Source organism: Scyliorhinus torazame, chromosome 17 (assembly GCF_047496885.1).
Source record: "Scyliorhinus torazame isolate Kashiwa2021f chromosome 17, sScyTor2.1, whole genome shotgun sequence".
Lineage (NCBI taxonomy): Eukaryota > Metazoa > Chordata > Chondrichthyes > Carcharhiniformes > Scyliorhinidae > Scyliorhinus > Scyliorhinus torazame.
In genome coordinates this window covers 57,399,891-57,419,385 of record NC_092723.1, presented here as the reverse complement: position 1 = coordinate 57,419,385, position 19,495 = coordinate 57,399,891, and the positions used below count along the sequence as shown (strand labels likewise).

At 47.4% G+C, this 19,495-nt stretch overlaps 1 long non-coding RNA gene across 6 annotated transcripts in view; it reads left to right on the top strand.

Annotated features, from left to right (window-relative positions):
* LOC140393883 (uncharacterized) overlaps positions 1 to 19,495 on the top strand; it is a 294,363-nt gene that overhangs the window by 110,083 nt on the left and 164,785 nt on the right. Inside the window, exon 2 of one of the 6 annotated variants that reach the window (XR_011935761.1) lies at positions 6,342 to 6,386. The exons of the other annotated variants lie outside the window; for them this stretch is intronic. This is a non-coding gene — a long non-coding RNA (uncharacterized lncRNA). The remainder of the gene's footprint in view (positions 1 to 6,341; positions 6,387 to 19,495) is intronic. 6 annotated transcript variants of the gene reach the window in all.

Here is a 19,495-nt window from a genome sequence, read left to right as displayed (position 1 = left end):
TCCCTACTACTTTGTACAGTGTAATTGTCTGATACAGGTCCGTGATTTCTCTGCCTATCACTTTTCTTATTCACATTGCTCTCTTTTTCTCTTGTTCTTGATTTCCCCTGCTCTGAATCCTTATCTAGGTTCCCATCCCTCTGCCATATTAGTTTAATCTCTCTCCAACCACTCTAACAAGTACCCCCCTAAGGACATCAGTCCTGTTCCTGCCCAGGTGTACCCTATCCAGCTTGTACTGGTTCCACCTCCCCAGAACTGGTCCCATTGTCCCAGGAATATGAAGTCCTCCCCCTCACACCATCTCTTCAGCCACGTATTCATCCGCTATATCCTGCTATTTCTACTTAGACTAGCACGTACACTGATAGTAATCCTGAGATCACTACCTTTGAGGTCCAACTTCTGAACTTTCCTCCTAACTTCCTATATTCTGCCTTTAGGTCCTCATCCCTTTTTTAACCTATGTTGTTTGTACCAATGTGTACCATGACTGCTGGCTGTTCAACCCCACACCCCTCCAGAATGTCCTGTAACCACTCCGAGACGTCCTTGGCCCTAGCACCAGGAAGGCAACATACCATCCTGGAGTCTCATTTGCGGCCACAGAAATGCCTGTGTATTCTTTTTACAATTGAATCCCCTATAACTATTGCATTCCCACACTTTTTACTCCTCCCCTCTGCAGCAAAACCAACTGTGATGCAATAGATTTGGCTGTTGCTGCTTTCCACTGAGAGATCAATCCCCTCAACAGTATCAAAAGTGGTTTTGCAGGGGAATGGCCACAGGAGATTCCCTCACTCTCTGCCGAGCTCTCTTGCTCTGCCTCCTGGACACCCGTTCCACTCCTGCCTGTGGAGTCTATGCCTGCGGTGTGACCACCTCTCTATTCGTGCTGTCCACGATACTCTCTGCCTTGCGGATGCTCCACAGTGTCCTCAGCTGTCATTCCAGCTCCGAACCTCGGGCTTCCAGGAGCTGCAACTGGAGACACATCCTGCACACATGTTGGTCCAGGAACTGGAAATGTTCCTGGTCTCCCACATGGAACAAGAAGTGCAGTGTTCTTGGGAGTGGAGTTTGGAAACTCCCATGTGACAATCATCTGGGGGGATTCTGAGGAGAAATCCATTGACATTCACTTGAGGTTCAGAGTAGAGAATGTAATGAACCACAGCCATCTGGTATGTTTAAAGGGACGTTGTGTTACTGAGGCCATTGTAGCTTACGATATTCTTTGCCATCTGTGTTAATCAGTGTGTAATTTGTGAAGCTAAGGGGGGAGTAAAAGAGCATTGTGTAATAATCCAATGTTTTTATGTTTAACAAATATTTATTTTCTTGCTGTTTAAACTAATTAGTGGTCCTGTGACTCTGTTCCTCCATGTTTTATGAAAAACAGTTACAATCTTTTGAGGCAGGGTTCCATTCTGGGATCTTCCCGTCCAGTTATAGCATCAATTGGGATCGTAATGTGACTAAGAAAGTTGATTAGGGTGTGCCTACATATGTAGCTACAGGTTTCCCGTAAATCATTTGCAAAGGTACTTCTTACAATAAATTATGTGTGTTTACGATTTAGAACAGTGACAGTGCAGACTTAGTGTATTATATAGTAAATCAAATACATACTGGACCAAAAGTCAAAAAATGGTCATTCCATATGAGGTTTTGTATTACATTCCACGGATTATCGCACCACTTGAGTGGTTAGAGCTTTGCTGGCATTGTGCCTCAGATGAGAGCCATCACCTTGAAAGAAATGCTACAGGATACATTGTTTAACCCTCATGGAGACACTATAATTGTCTTTTGCAGCATTCCCTGCATCTCAAAATGTACATTGCATTCTGTGCCTCACTCCAGCTCCCAGAGCTATGCCGTTGTAATAACCAATGTGCCCCAATAAACGCTGGGAACTGTACTTCAATGACAAGAATGAAGGAAGAGAGAATGATAGACTCAGGTTAATTGATGACACTAAGTGAGGAGCAGTGTTAAGTTGTGTAGTAGGGAACCGGAATTTATAAAGAGTCAGTGACAGGTTAAGTGGGTTAAGCTGAGGCAGGTGGAGCTCATGTGTGGAAGGGTGAGGTCATCGATTTTAGGTTCAAGAAAGATAAAGTTGTGTATTTTGTTCATGGTGAGAAACTGCAACTGTGGAGGAGAAAAGGGATTTATGTACCAAATTACTAAAAGCTGGTGCACAGCTGCAAAAATAAATCAGAAAGGCTAATGAAATTTGACCTCAGGAGGGGCTGGAATAGAAGGAAGAAGAAATTATGCTATTATCCTATAGGGCCTTGGTCAGACACCATCTGGAGCACTGTGACTAATTTTGGAAGGAGGTAATCACCTTGGGGGGCATATTTATAAGAACCATATCAGGGTTTAAAGGGTTAAATTGATAGATTAGCCTGCATAAAGTTATCTAGCATTCCTTTGAGCTTAGACAGTGGAAAGGACACCTAATCAACGTATTTCAACTGATAATGTTAGTTACAGAGTAATTAATTCCTCTGGTTGGGGTGGAGAGGGGTGGATGGGGGGGGGGGGGGAATTTACAAGAGATATGGAGCAAAGATTAAGAAAATAAAGAAAACAAAATTGAGTCCATTCTGGACGTGATTAGCAGGGAAGTGCTGGGACCGACTCTGCTATCTAATGGCACTCTGTTATTTTTAGTGCCCCGGTGGGGATTCCTCCCCCTCTCCCCCATCCCTCCACACCGCATTGAGACTGCACTCAGCATCATTTCCTGCATGGATGCAACCCCCAAGACTCACTTTTAAAGGGGTCATTGATCTCCCCCCACCGCCCCTCCACCCCCCGCACCCCACCTCACATCGATAGAGCACTCTTGGACCCGATCCCGGCACGTGAAAAATATCAGCCTGGCACCTTGGCACTACCAGTCTGGCACTCATTGTGGGCAGGACCCAGATCACAACGTGTCGCGGGATCTGGTTAGATCTCACGAGACGGAACTGTAGTCGGGAATTCCGGGGCAGGCTTCTCACGGGATCTACTGGCTGCGTTGTGCCCCGGTTCCAGTGAGACGCAGCTGGTAGATCGTGTCCAGTAAATGGAGTTGAGGTACAATTGGCCATGTTCTAATTGAAGGGCGGGAAAGCGCTGAGAGGCTGAATGACCCCTGTGTATTTCCATGTTGAAGGTAATACGACCACCTGAACACAATGGATTCGATTAATCTGTGGGCACTTTTGGTTGAACTGCCCTGTGGGTCCCTATTGTACAACAGCAAAACCTTCATACAATCCATTGTCCAAATGGATCCAAATTGCTTCCTGTAATGCCATCAATAATTTCAGTGTAACATGGGCTGAGCCAAGTTATATGCGTGTAGTCAAGCCTGCCAAAAATCAAATTCCCTCATTAGCCCAAACTAAAGAACCTTGTCCATGTCTTCAATGAAGGGAAGATGTGGGGAAGCACTAAAAACAACCTTGGTCATCCAGACAAGCTTCAGTATCGATCCACAGCAACAATTATAAATGAATTGAAGTGCGCTGTTGGTGCAGATCTGTCATATTAACTTTAGTTTGTCTCAAGCAGATGTTTCAGAGAAATCACTGGAAACTGTGGACTTCACTGCTCATTTATCACTTCAATTTCTGTTTTCAGATTCTAATAATGCAGCCTCACTGGTTATTTGCGTGGTATGGAGGGGGAGGGGGGGAATTCCATAACCTCTCTTGAGAGTCAGTGTCAATTTAAATCAGTTCCATGTCATGAGCCTGAGTGACAGGATCACTGGACAAAATAATTAGGAACTTCCCCAAGCGGCGAATCTGAGAAGGAAAAGAAAAGTCGGAATTTAGATAAACAAACATGGCAACCCGAGGGAACGGGACTTTATTTCTCAACTTGAAACAATGCAACAGCAAAACAAAATTACCCTAAATGTAGCAATGATCTCCAGGGAAGCTTAAACATTCCACCTCTGTCCTCATCAGTATAAAACGGAAAGCTATACCAGGACTGCTTCATTCCGCCTTCGTTTGTGAGGTGACTTTGATGCTCACCTCGAGCATCTGACTATTTCAGACACCCGGGAATCATCCATGCCTGGAGGAAATCAGCTGGAACTGAAGATAAAGCCCACGCTCTTCACTAGCATGGCACTTTTAATGCTGTTGCTTTCTTGAATAGTGGAACTGCCCATTTGGCTCAGAGGCGAGCCTCAGGAATGCCTTTAAATTGGGGTCCATAGTTGTACGTAGGACACCAGAGCTATTTTAATGCGCACTGGTAAAAATGTCTGCCACAGGCAGTAAAAGCTGGCAAGTAAGATAGTTACGGCCACGGTAAAGGCTAATAACTTGTGAAAAGAGATTTAAACTTCCAGTTACTACCTGAAAGAGTGACACGGGACAGTTTCACATTTTAAAACTTCTATTGTAACAAATGACTAAAAACGCCATACTAAACACTTATTTTATTGGTGGCAGTTCATACCTTAAAATGTGGAGAGGGATATTAATTTATTATGATTATAATACATTGCACCCTCCATGGAATTACAGTCTTTTTACCAAACAGTCCAGCTGTTTCTCCCATCTTCCAATGGGTTCCCACAGCCATGTTTCACTAAGTAGTAGCTTTGAGTGACTGTCTCCAGGTGTTTTCTTCCTTTTCAGAGAGTTCCTTAAATTCACCAACAACAGCAAAGCCTGTTCTGATGATTCTTCTCCACCAGCCATGCCATGATGAATCTCCAGAAGTTCTTAGAAGGCTACATCTCTTAGTTTAGAAACAGTCTCCCTCCCATATACATCTGTGGTAGATCATAAAGTCAAGTAGCCTCTTCTCTATGCTGACCACACCAAATCTCTGCATTGTGTCTGAGTTAATCATGGGTTTGTAGGGAAGTTTGTAACCTGATTTCAAAAATGGCTTCCTCTGCCCTCTTCCCTCTGGCAATGGGAAACACAGTAACTGTGCTTCCAGGTAGAATTTCTAATTAGCTATCATTGACCATAATTTTCTTATATCTCAGAAGTAAGAGGACAGTTTTCAGCACAACTATTTACAACCTGGTATTTTCAACATCTTTCTGGGACTTTGGGAGACTTTGAGTCTACTTATTCAGAGACAGTTGCCAATATCTCCAAGCATAAATATTCTGCATCTTCTTCTCAATGAAGAATCTCAGTCTTCTTTTAATCAAACCATTGAGGCTACTGTCAGACTGATTGCAAAACCAGTCACATGCCCCCCCTCATTTACCCTAAATTTGAAACTACATTCCTCACTATGCTAAACTTTTAAACCTCATAATTTTACACAATGAAGAAGCCATTGCAGGTAGATGCAAAAAGGATTTTACAAGGCCCAGGCAACAGAAGTGCCCCTGTAGGCAACAGCCACTCTAGGCTCCCCTCTCTTCTGTATTTTCAAAATCTTCATGATCAACCTCCAAGCCCCTAACAATTTATCTGTGTGTTGGTAAAGGCAGCCTGCAAACTGCACAATATTCACTGGCCAGAATGACAAGATGTCTCTGGACACCCATTTCAGGCTTCATCCTACTAAATGAGGCTTAGCTATTAAGACAGGGGGTCTGGGCCTTTCATTGCACCTCCTAGTCAGCAGGTCCATGCTTCCCATTGGCCAAACACCTGGGGAATTAAAGTTCCCCCTTGCAGCACCAGCAAACACAGCTAAGGTTAGGTACAGTATTGTCATACATTAAGTAAACCTCTTCCTTCATCCTGTTCGAAGAAACACCTCCTAATGCATCAGTGTCACATTTTTCTCCTTCCCACACCAGTCATCCTGCTGCCTCTGTATGAGGGATCACCGTTCGAGTGTCATTTGGGAGTTGAAGGCAATATGATGGCCTGAATTAGTTCATATTCATTTTATAGTGAGCTACTACAAACAAAGGGAGAATACATCCGTGCTGGAATCATACCGGTGTCCCAGTGATGAAATGCCATTGGCCAATCCATCGTGCAATCTATAATCCTTGCACGTTCCACATTATCATAGTAGAAACCATTCAGAATTTAAAACTGCCTCATTGGGTGCCTGAAAAACTATCAAAAATACAGTCTCCCGTGCAGCGGCTGATTGCAAATTTGACATTATAAAATGGAGTTTAAAAAATCAGTATAAAACTAATTGTATAAGCTAGCCTGCTGTGTACATGCTGTGTGTTAAGAGCAAGCACAGATTTTTTTTTTGTTTAAAAACCTCTTCTGTCATTTCTTAATGCCTGAATGCTCGGAGCTGCATTCAAAAGTAAGATGAGCACAAATGATGTATGAATTGCAAAACTCTGTGACTTCATTTAACCTATGTTTCAACTTCAGTGTATGAGCCGAAAACGAGAAACCGAATCATGGCAATAAACTAAGGTAAAAGTGGGAGATGTGTAATGTTGACCCCATGTACCAAAATTATTTACCTTCCCTCTTCCATTTTGTTTCATTTCCATCTAACATTAATGTTAATATGTTAAGGTTTATTATAGTCTATACAATCTTGACTCCTCGTTTTAAATGACGTTTATTGACTTACGTTCGGTGGCTTTTAGGGCCAATGTCCATTTTCTGGAAGCGGTCTTTCATTTAATTGGAATGCCAACTCAAAGAATTTTTCTTTCCCAGCCATTCTGACATTTAAAGATTGAGAAGACCTCATGAGAAACAGGATTCTATGCATGATATCTGCACAATATTAGCTGGGGAAGTAGTGGCATAGTAGCAATGCCACTGAACTAGTAACCCAGACACCCAGGGTGGGATTCTCCGTCCGTTCGCGGTAGCAGGATTCTCCGGTTCCGCTGCAGTTTTGGTTGAGCGCCACATTCCCCACTAACAGCGGTAGCGGGGCGGACTCGCAACGGAGAATCCCAGCCCCAGACATGTGCTCTGTGAACAAGGATCCCCGCTGGTGAAATTTAAATTTAATTAATAAATCTGGAATCTATAAAAGCCAGTCTCAGTAATGGTGAACATGGGATTATCATTGAATGTTGTAAAAACCCATAGGGTTCACTCATGTCCTTTAGGGTATTGCATGCTACCATTGAATGGTTACATCAATGCTTTTCAATTCATGGATTACCTGAAGTCATGGTATCAGATGATGGAACCGTATTCACAAGCACTGAATTGAACATCTTCACCACCCCCAACGGTATTAAAGACATTAGAACTGCACCTTACCACCCAACATCAAACAGACTAACTGAAAGAGCCGTCCAATCTTTCAAGTCTGGCCTAAATAAATTGTCAGGAGGAACCTTGTAGACCAAAATCTCATGATTCCTCCTTACCTATTGTACCCTTCCACATGCAGCAATGAGAGCTCCGCCAGCAGAATTGCTAATGAGACGTCGTCTCAGAACGAGCCTGAGCCTCGTGCTTCCAAATTTGCCAGTGAAGGTAGAAGCCAGCCAAAGTAATCAGAAGGCAAATCATGATTCACATAGTATAGCACAATCATTTATGATATATGAAGCCGTATGCGTGAGAATCTTGATAGTGGATCAAGTTGGATCCAGGAATTATTGTCCCTAAGACCTTTCATACCAAGTGGACATGGAGGGACTGATCATTGTAAACACATAGACCACTTGAGGGTAGAGAGATGCTCCAGCTGTCAGTGTTGCCATCAAGAAATGTTTTCAAATCCATAAGCACTGAAGGATCTGCTCAACCCGTTATCGACATAACTGATGTCTCCATAGAAGCAAATCGTGATGAATTGCCTGTGCCAGAAGAGGTACCCATTATTTCAGTTCCTGTTAACATTGATCCTGCGGAAGCATCTCACACAACAGAATTACACCACGGTACAAAAAACAGAAACACCCTACAACCCCATAGGATTCACTCAAAAATGTCCAACCATTCAGAGTGTGCATCAATCACCAGCAAAAACATTGTGCCCAGGAATGGACCAACACAATCAATATGGATTTGTACCCATGGCTGGCCAAGCCATTCCCAGGGGTGCACTGGGGCTGTCGCAGGCAACCTTTGTTGCAGCTGTCACTGTTGACAGTGCTTGACTAGCTTCTCAATTTCAGCTTCAATAACAGGCCACCACACATAAGTCCTGGTAAGCACCTTCATCTTAGAGATGGCAGGATGAGCGCTGTGTAGGAACAGTTAGGAACAGCTCTCTGCCTGGTACAGGAGACTACTCTTGCTTTCCAGAGTGTGATGCCACCCTGACAATTCAATCCATTCTTGCGGGTAAAGGATGGTTTCATTTATTTGCAAACTGGCTCATTTTCCCATCCTGTAAGTATTTTGTCTCACTTTAGACAGAAGTGGATCTCGATTGGTCCAATTCCTGATCTGCTTCACCGAGACTGACAATGTGTCCAAACAATTTAATGCCATGATGATTTCTTGTGGTGTTGGAGTACATGTGATATTTTCTTGCTAAGAGCATCCTCATTCGCTATGTGTGTTCCAGGTCAGTGCTTGAAAGGACAGAGTTAATGCCCATCGTTGAATTCTTGTCGAGGCAATTGGTGGGGTCCTGTCCTCTTTGAAGAGGCCCAAGAGTGGTTTGTGGTCAGAAACAATGGTAAAGTGCCTTCCATATATGTACTGGTGGAATTTCCTGACACCAAAGACGATTGATAGTCCTTCCTACTCAATTGTTGAGTAGCTTTATTCGGCCTCTGAGAGGGTTCTTGACACATATCCTGTCAGACTTTCAGAACCGTCGTCCATCTCATGGGACAACATGGAGAGGGGTCACAGGTCAATATCAGTTCTTTATATGGGTCGAAGTGCACTAACAGGTTTGAGGAATTATGTAATTGCATTACTCTGTTGAAAGCTTCTTCCTGGGGAGCCTTCCAAGAACAATGATAGCGTTTCTTTAGCAGAATATAAAGGGGGCCAATACCATTGATAAGTTTGGTAGAAAACTGTCCATCATAGTTTACCACCCTGAAAAACGATTTGAGTTCAATTGTGTATCTGGAGTTAGGTGCATCCTTCATCGTCTAGACTTTTTCTTCCAAGGTGTGTAATCCTTGTGTATCTACACGGTGCCCCAGGTAGGTTACCTCAGTGACTTAAAGGTGCACTTCTCTTTCTGACTAAGGAGAATATCACAGCTGTACTGCGGGAGAACACCTCGGAGTGCTCATACAGCGAGGCAATATGGATAGCATGCAGATAGTCCAACTAAGGAAGGGGCCGTACTGGACCTGATATTGGGGAATGAGCCCAGCCTGGTGGTTGACATTTCAGTAGGGGAGCAGATCGGGAACATTGATCACAATTCAGTAAGCTTTAAGGCACTGATGGATAAAAATAAGTGAAGTCCTCAGGTGAAGGTGCTAAATTGGGGGAAGGCTAATTACAACAATATTAGACAGGAACTGAAGAACGTAGATTGGGACAGATGTTTGTGGGCAAATCAACATCTGGCATGTCGGAGACTTTCAAATGTAAGTTGATAGGGATTCAGGACTGGCACATTCCTGTAAGGACGAAGGATAAGTATGGGAACCTTGGATAACGAGAGATATTGTGAGCCTAGTCAAAAAGAAATAGGGAGCATTTCTCAAGGCTAGGAGGCTGGGAACACACAAAGCAAATGTGGAATACAAGCAAAGGAGAAAGAAACTTAAGCAGGGAGTCAGGAGGGCTAAAAGTGGTCACGAAAAGTCATTGGCCAGCAGGATTAAGGAAAATCCCAAGGCTTTTTATACATATATATAAAGAGCAAGAGGGTAGCCAGGGAGAGGGTTGGCGTGCTCAAGTACAAGGGAGGGAATCTATGTGTGGAGCCAGAGTAAATGGGCGCGGTATTAAATGAGTACTTTGCATCAATATTCACCAAAGAGGACTTGGTGGATGATGAGTCTGGGGAATATCTGTGTAGATATTTTGGATCATGTTGAAATCAAAAAGGAGGAGGGGCGAGATTCTCCGACCCCCCTTACCGGGGAAATAACCACCTACCTTACCGGCGGGACAAGGCGGCGCGGGCGGGCTCCGGGGTCCTGGGCGGGGCGATCTGGCCCCAGGGGGTGCCCCCACGGTGGCCTGGCCGCGATCGGGGCCCACCGATCCGCGGGCTGGCCTGTGCCGTGGGGGCACTCTTTTCCTTCTGCCTTCGCCACGGTCTCCACCATGGCGGAGGCGGAAGAGACTCCCTCCACTGCACATGCGCGGGAATGCCGTCAGTGGCTGCTAACGCTCCCGCGCATGCGCCGCCCGAAGATGTCATTTCCGCGCCAGCTGGCGGGGCACCAAAGGTCTTTTCCGCCAGCTGGCGGGGCGGAAATTCGTCCGGCGCGGGCCTAGCCCCTTAAGGTTGGGGCTCGGCCCCCCAAGATGCGGAGCATTCCGCACCTATGGGGCGGCGCGATGCCCGACTGATTTGCGCCGTTTTGGGCACCAGTCAGCAGACATCTCGCCGATACCGGAGAATTTCGCCCAAGGTATTGGGGGTGTTGAAAAACATTTAAGGTAGAAAAAGTCTCCAGGGCCTGATGGGATATACCCCAGAATACTGGGAGAAGCAAGGGAGGAAATTGCTGGGGCCATTAGAGAAATCTTTGTATCCTCACTGGCTACAGGGGAGGTCCCAGAGGATTGGAGAATAGCCAATGTTGTTACTTTGTTTAAGAAGGGTAGCAAGGGAATCCAGGTAATTACAGGCCGGTGAGCCTTACATCAGTGGTAGGGAAATTATTGGAGAGGATTCTTCGAGACAGGATTTACTCCCACTTGGAAAAAGCTGGACGTATCAGTGAGAGGCAACATGGTTTTGTGAAGGGGAAGTGTGTTTCACTCATTTTTTTTCTTTAATATTTTTATTCTCCTCCTTTTTCACATTTTCTCCCAAATTTACACCCACCAACAATAAACAATAATCAGTAACAAATATGTAAATCCCCATATCAATAACAATGATCCCATCCTCTCACCAAACCAGGGAAATATTCAGGGAGTCCGGTAATAATAGCTTCATTGTGAGTCTGGATACAGTTTCGCCAACACTTCGGGTTGGGGGCAGGGTCAAGGGAATTGCCGATTCGGGCGAACCACAGATTTGAGCCAGCGAAGTGAGATGGAAATTTTAGGAAATGGGAGGAGAAGGGGATTAAGACACTAAAAGATTTGTTTCTTAGGGGTCGGTTTGCAGGATTGAAGGAGCTGGAAGTGAAGTATGGGCTGGAGCAGGGGGAAATGTTTAGATACATGCAGGTTCAAGATTTACAAGAAAGGAGATACAGAGTTTCCCGGTGGAGCCGGCCTCCACATTGCTGGAGGAGGTGCTGACCACAGGGGGACTGGAGAAGGGGGTAGTGTCGGCGGTTTACAGAGATATTTTAGAAGAGGAGAAGGCATCACTGGAAGGGATCAAAGTGAAGTGGGAGGAAGAGTTGGGAGAGGATATGGAGGAGGGGTTCTGGTGTGAGGTGCTCCGGAGAGTGAATGCCTCTACCTCGTGCGCGAGGTTGGGGCTGATACAGCTGAAGGTGGTATACAGAGCATACCTCACGAGGGCGAGGATGAGCCGATTCTTTGAAGAAGTAGAAGATGTGTGAACGTTGCGGGGTGCGTCTCGCTAATCACGTTCACATGTTTTGGTCCTGGCCAAAGCTAGAGGATTACTGGAAGGAGGTTTTTAGGGTAATTTATAAAGTGGTGCACCTGAAACTGGACCCGGGGCCTCCGGGTGGCCATATTCGGGGTGTTGGACCAGCCAGGGTTGGAAATGGGTGCGGAGGCAGATGTTGTAGCCTTCGCCTCGTTGATTGCCCGAAGGAGGATCCTGTTGGGTTGGTGAGCAACCTCTCCACCCTGTGCCCTGGCATGGCGGGGGGACTTGTTGGAATTCTTGACTCTTGAGAAGGTTAAGTTTGAACTGAGGGGAAGGATGGAGGGGTTCTACAATTCAAGGGCATTATTCATTATGCACTTTCAAGAACTGGATAACATCGAACATTAGTTTGGGGGGGTGGGTGGGAGGGTTGGGGGGAGGGGGGCTGTGTGTGTTGATGGTGTCTGTGGGTGATTCCTGGGGCGTCATTCTCCGACCCCCCGCCGGGTTGGAGAATCGCCGGGGGCTGCCGTGAATCCCGCCCCCGCCGGTTGCCGAAGTCTCCGGTACCGGATATTCGGCGGGGGCGGGAATCGGGCCGCGCCGGTTGGCGGGCCCCCCCGCTGGATACTCCGGCCCGAATGGGCCGAAGTCCTGCCGATAAATTGCCTGTCCCGACCACCTTTTGAACGGCGGGACAAGGCGGTGTGGGCGGGCTCCGGGGTCCTGGGGGGGGAGGGGGGGGGGTGGGTGGTGCGGGCGATCTGGCCCCGGGGGGTGCCCCCACTGTGACCTGGCCCGCGATCGAGGCCCACCAATCTGCGGGCGGGCCTGTGCCATGGGGGCACTCTTTCCCTTCCGCCTCCGCCACGGTCTCCACCATGGCGGAGGCGGAAGAGGCTCCCTCCACTGCGCATGCACGGGAAACTGTCAGCGGCTGCTGACGCTCCCGCGCATGCGCCCACCCCCGGCCGAGACACCACAAAATACTCACTGTTGTCTAGATTTAGTTTGTATCCCGAGAAAGACTCAAATACTCGAAGCAGCTCCAATATTCCCCCTATCGACACACTCGGTTCCGACACGTATAACAGCAAGTCATCGGCATATAAGGACACCCTATGCTCTATTCCCCCTCCCTGCACTATACCTTTCCATACCCCCGAACTTCTTAATGCGATGGCCAACGGCTCAATCGCGAGTGCAAACAGCAGGGGGGACGTAGGACATCCCTGCCTAGTCCCACAGTGGAGAGAAAAGTATCTCGAGCTGATGTTATTTGTGCGGACACTTGCCCTCGGCTCCTTATATAGTAGCTTTACCCAGTCCACAAATCTTGGTCCAATCCCAAACCGCTCCAGAACTGCCATCAAGTACCCCCATTCTACCCGGTCAAACGCCTTCTCAGCATCCAATGCCACAACCACCTCTGTTTCCTTCCCCTCTGCCGGTGCCATAACGACATTCAATACCCTTCTAATGTTTGAAAAGAGCTGCCTCCCTCTCACGAACCCCGTCTGATCTTCACCTATCACCTTCAGGAGGCACTCCTCCAGACTACCCGCCAGTACCTTCGCCAATACTTTTGCGTCCACATTCAGAAGTGATGTGGGCCTATACGACCCACACTCCGTCGGGTCGTTATCTTTTTTAGCAACAGGGAAATCGATGCCTGCCCCAAAGTTTGTGGCAACACCCCCATCCCGATCGCCTCTTCAAATATCCCCACCATCAGGGGTGCCAGCTTATCCTTGAATTTTTTATAATATTCCACTGGAAACCCATCCGGCCCTGCCACCTTCCCCGACTGTATCCTCCCAATCGCATCCTTTATCTCCTGCTCCACTATCGCTTCTTCTAATGTAGCCCTGTCCCCATCCACTAACCTTGGGTACTCCAACCCATCTAGAAATTCCTGCATCTCCAGGTCTCCCCAGGTGACTCTGACCTGCACAACCTCTCATAAAATTCCTCAAAGACGCTGTTAATCAGATCCGGAGCCACCACCAACTTCCCTGCCCTGTCCCTCACCTGAAAAATTTCCCTTACCGCTGCCTCCCTCCAGAGCTGACCTGCTCCATGCTCCGTGCTCGTAAACTGCACCCCTTGCTCGTCTCAGTTGGCGCACTGCCTTCCTGGTTGATAGTCGGTCAAAGCTCGCCTGTAGTTCTTTCCTCTTTTCCAACTTCGCTGGGTCCCCATCTTCTGCATAACTCCTATCTACCTCCAACATCTCATCTATTACTCTCTGCCGCTCCAACCTCTCCTCTTTGTCCACCCTGGCCTTAAACAAGATGACCTCACCCCTCACCACCTCCTTTAGAGCCTCCCAGACAACTGCCTTCGACACCTCACCCGTACAGTTGAAACCTACATATTCCTCAATTACCTTTTCAATTTTGTCCCACAACCCTTGGTCCCCCAAAAGTCCCACATCTAATTTCCACCCCGGCCTCTGTGCTACCCCCTTCTCCAGTACCATATCCACCCAATGCGGAGCATGATCTGATACTGCAATTGCCGAGTATTCTGACCCATTAACCCAAGCCAGCAAAGCCTTCCCTACCATGAAAAAGGTCAATCCGCGAGTTTACCGCATGGACAACCGAGAAAAACGAGTGCTCTCGTTCCCTCGGGTGCAGAAATCTCCAAGGGTTCACCCCTCCCATTTCCATCATTTGCCCAGCCAGCGCATTCGCCCCCCCTGATGGGACTAGCAAGCGCGGCCGTGACCTGTCCAACCTTGGCTCCTGCACCAAGTTCCAGTCCACCCCCCCACTATCAGTTTGTGTGTGTCCAAGCCGGGGATGGCCGCAAACACCTTCTTTGCGAATCCCACATCATCCCAATTGGGACCGTATACACTTACCGCAGCACAATAGCATAGTGGTTAGCACAATTGCTTTACAGCTCCAGGGTCCCAGGTTCGATTCCTGGCTGGGTCACTGTCTGTGTGGAGTCTGCATGTTCTCCCCGTGTCTGTGTGGGTTTCCTCCGGGTGCTCCGTTTTCCTCCCACAGTCCAAAGATGTGCAGGTTAGGTGGATTGGCCATGCTAAATTGCCCTTAGTGTCCAAAATTGCCCTTAGTGTTGGTTGAATGGGGTTACTGGGTTATGGAGATAGGGTGGAGTGGGCTTGGGTAGGGTGCTCTTTCCAAGAGCCGGTGCAGACTCGATGGGCCGAATGGCCTCCTTCTGCACTGTAAATTCTATAATTAACAGCGCCACTCACCTCCCCTCCAGCACCCTGTCACAATCACATATCTACCCCCTGATCTGCCACCACATTCTCCATCTGGAAATGTACTCTTTTGCTGACTATTACCGCTACCCCTCGAGACCTTCCGTCAAATCCAGAGTGAAACACCTGACTAACCCAGCCCTTTTTAAGTCTCACTTGGTCCTTCACCCTCAAGTGAGTCTCCTGCAGCATTGCTACATTGGCTTTCAAACTTTTAAGATGCGCAAGCACCCTTGACCTCTTGACCAGACCTTCTAACCCCCTCACGTTCCATGTGACTATCCTAACTGTGGGTCTCTCACCGCCCCCCCCCCCCACGCTTATCCACCATCATCATACCACCGGGCCCTGTCCCATGAGCCTGATCCGCCCCTATCCATTATTAACATCGAACCCCTCCCAAAATCTCCCCCTACATTTCCGCTCGAAAAAACATCTCCCAGTATCGATCCCTTCCCCCCCCCCCCCCCCCCCCCCCCCCTTGCTCGCCTCGTAGTGTCTCACTAACTTGATCTAGTTTTCTGAGGAAGTGACAAAGATGATTGATGAGGGTAGGGCAGTGGATGTTGTCTACATGGACTTCAGTAAGGCCTTTGACAAGGTCCCTCATGGCAGACTAGTACAGAAGGTGAAATCTCACGGGATCAGAGGTGAGCTGGCAACATGGATACAGAACTTACTTGGTGCGTTTCTGAATGGAGGGCTGTGACTAGTGGCGTTCCACAGGGATCAGTGCTGGGATGTTTGCTGTTTGTACTATAGATAAATGATTTGGAGGAAAATGTAACTGGTTTGCAGATGACACAAAGGTTGGTGGAATTGCGGTTAATGATGAGGATTGTTAGAGGATACAGGAGGATATAGATCGGTTGGAGACTTGGGCAGAAAGATGGCGGATGTAGTTTAACCCGGACAAATGAGAGATAATCCATTTTGGAAGGTCTAATACAGATGGGAATATACTGTAAATGGCAGAACTCTGAAGAATATTGATGGGCAGAGGTATCTGGGTGTACAGGTCCACAGGTCACTGAAAGTGGCAACGCAAGTGGAGAAGGTAGTCAAGAAAGCATATGGCATGCTTGCTTTCATCGGCCGGGGAATTGAGTTTAAAAGTTGGCAAGTCATGTTGCAGGTTTATAGAACCTTAGTTAGGCCGTACTTGGAATATAATGTACAATTCTGGTCGCCACATTACCAGAAGGGTGTGGAGGCTTTGGAGAGGGTAATGAAAAGATTTGCCTGATCTGAAGGGCATTAGTTATGAGGAGAGGTTGGAGAAACTTGGTTTGTTATCACTGGAAAGGCAGAGGTTGAGGGTCGACCTGATGGAAGTCCACAAGATTACGAGGGGCATGGACAGAGTGGATAGTCAGAGTTTTTCCAGGGTGGAAGAGTCAATTACTAGGGGGCATAGGTTTAAGGTGTGAAGGGCAAGGTTTAAAGGAGATGTACGCAGAGGGTGGTGGGAGCCTGGAACCCACTGCCGAGGGAGGTAGTGGAAGCAGATACGTTAGTGACTTTTAAGGGATGTCTTGACAAATACATGAATAGGATGGGAATGGAGGGATATGGGGCGGGATTTAATTGCCAGGTGTCGGCGTGAATCCCGTCCCCGCCGTCCTCCGGATTCTCCGGCCCCCCCAAAAAATCGGCCCGGCGTGAATCGCGCCGCACGCCTCGGAGAATGGCGGGGACCGGCACGATGCAATGGGCCCCGGAGCCACCCGAATTCTCCAGGCCACGATGGGCCGAAGTCCCGCCCATTTAACGAGGGTCCCACTGGCGTAAATCAAGGTTGGTCCCTACCGGCGGGACCCAGCTCCGTGGGCGGCCTCCGGGCTCCCGCGCTTGCGCCAACTCGCACCGGCCGGCGGAGGCCAATCGGCGCCGGTTGGCATGGCACCAAGCCCTTTCCCGCCGGCCGGCGTGGCGCAAACCACTCCGCCGCCATCCTAGCCCCCGAAGGTGCAGAGGATTCCACACCTTTGGGGCGGCTCGACGCCGGAGTGGTTCCCGCCAGGGTTTGCGCCATTTTTTCCCGCCCCGACGATTTGTGCAGAATCCCGCCCCAGGTACCCGGAAGGGTAGGGGGTTTTGGTTCAGTCGGGCATCATGGTTGGTGCAGGCTTGGAGGGCCGAAGGGCCTGTTCCTGTGCTGTAACTTTCTTTGTTCTTTGTTCTTGAGGCAAACTCCAACCTCCTGACATCTCTTTAACATCTCTTTTACGTTTGCTCGATGCTCAGCCTCTGTTGATCCAATTGTAATAACATCATCAAGGTATACTACAACCTGCATTAGCCCCTGTAGCAGACTCTCCATTGTCCTTTGGAATATTGCACATGCTGAAGATACACAAAAGACAGGCACATGTACTGGAATAGGCTTTTGTATGTGTGTTATCATGACATACTCCTGGGAATCGCCATCTAATTCAAGCTGCTGGTATGTTTGACTCATATCCAACTTTGTGGAAGATTGACCTCGTGCCAATTTTGTCTTTAGTTTTCAGGATTGGATATTTATCCAGTTTGGCAGCCTGATTAACAATTAGCTTATAATCACCGCAAATGCAAATGGTCTTGTCCGGTTTCAATATGGGAACTAAAGGTGCTGCCCATTCCAAAAACTGAACTGGCTGGATAATGCCTTGTACTTCCAATCTGTTTAACGCAGTATCCCCTCATAAGTATCACTCATAAGGCATATGATACCGGTCTTGCCCTAACGAATCGGGGAGTCGCCTCTGGATCCACATGGTTTTGCCTAATTCATCACAGAAGATGCTCTCATATTTTCTTATCAGTTCTGGCATTCCCCCTTCCCACACTTATAATATCTCAGCTCAATTCAACTTGATTTCTTTAAGCCATTCATGGCCGAGTAGGCTTAGTCCTACACCCATCACTGTTATCCCTGGGATCTGGGTAGATTGTTATCCATATCTTAGAGGTACCATTGTGGTGCCTTTTATTTTCATTCCTACTCCCATATAAGTCTCCAATGGTAGGACTCCCTCCCTTAGGTGCTGAAATGTATGCTTGTCCATCACAATGGATGATGGCTCACTATCCAATTTCATTTAAGAGGCTTCCCATTTAACCAGAGTATTACAGTATTAGTGTCTATCCTGCCTGTTTTTGGATTAAACAGAGAGTGAATGCCAGAATCATTGGTACTCAACTCTTCCACATTGTACACTTGTGACATTTTGATTGGTTGAGTACTCTGCGATCTTGACTTAGCTCTGCACTGCTTTATCAGATGTGTTATTTTGTGACAATAAAAACACTCAGCCTCCTTAAACCAGCATCATAGAAATCATAGAGATTACAGTGCAGAAGGAGGCAATTCGGCCCATCGAGTCTGCACCGGCTCTTGGAAAGAGCACCCTACCAAGGTCCACACCTCCATCCTATCCCCATAACACAGTAGCCCCACCCAACACTAAGGGAAATTTTGGACACTAAGGGCAATTTAGCATGGCCAATCCACCTACCCTGCACATCTTTGGACTGTGGGAGGAAACCGGAGTACCCGGAGGAAACCCACGCAGACACGGGGAGAATGTGCAGACTCCACACAGACAATGACCCAAGCTGGGAATCGAACCTGGGACCCTGGAGCTGTGAAGCAATTGTGCTATCCACAATGCTACCGTGCTGCCTGATTCAGGAATGATTCAGGAATGTGGTTATCTGCACATTCCCCTTTAAGCAATACTGACTGACTGCGTATTCTGTACCTTTTTGTTTGTTGGTGATTGAAATTGTTTCCTGCTTTGCGGCCGCTTCAGTAGTTTTGGTGCCCTGGCTGGCTGTAGGTTCCTCCCCTAACTGGTGAATGGCACCAGTTTGTGTACTTTGCAGCTCTTGTGCATCTTTTTTAAGTGCTTTCCATGCCCAGAGCTATCTCCATTGCTCATTTAAAATTTATGTTGACCTCCACAAACAATGTGTTGAATAGTGTCTTTGTTCATGCCACAGACTAACCTATCCCATAACTTGTCATTTAGGGTGGCTCCAAAATCACAATACTCCTATAATTCCTTTGGTTGGGCCAAGTAAGTTGCGATCAATTCTCCTGGGGCTCTCGTCCTTGAATTAAATTTTAATCTCTGGAGTATGATTGATGGTTGACATTACAATTGAGCCTTCACTAAATCCACAGGTTCACAAAGCGATTTGGAGTAGGGCGCGCTTGGGGCTGTAAGACTGAAAGTAAGGTTATAGGTCTGAGTTCCACAAGCACTGAGGAGAATTGCTTTGCATTTCACTTATCCCTTTGCTTGGAAATAATACCCAAGGTCCTTGATATATTGTGTCCAGTCCCCCATGGAGGAGTCAAATGGGCCTAATCGCCCAGAGAGAGGTATTCTGCTGAGTACTTTTTTTTCAGACTTTGATTAAAACAGGATACTCACAGGTGTTGGAGCAGAGGCAGTGTCAGGATAATGTACCCTCATCGCCAGATGCAAAGGTGCACTTTCAGTCTTCAATAGTGAACACAAAACGGATTTATTAATAAAAATTCTACAGCAGCTGCATGGCTATAGCAAGGTCCCAAAATGTCTTTGCCTATGGGGTAATTCTACATTCTGAGTTCTGATTGGTCACCCAGGTGACCCCTACTCGCTGTGTTTCCCTTAAAGGAACAATCACCACGAAGGGCAATTAGGGATGGTTTATAAATGC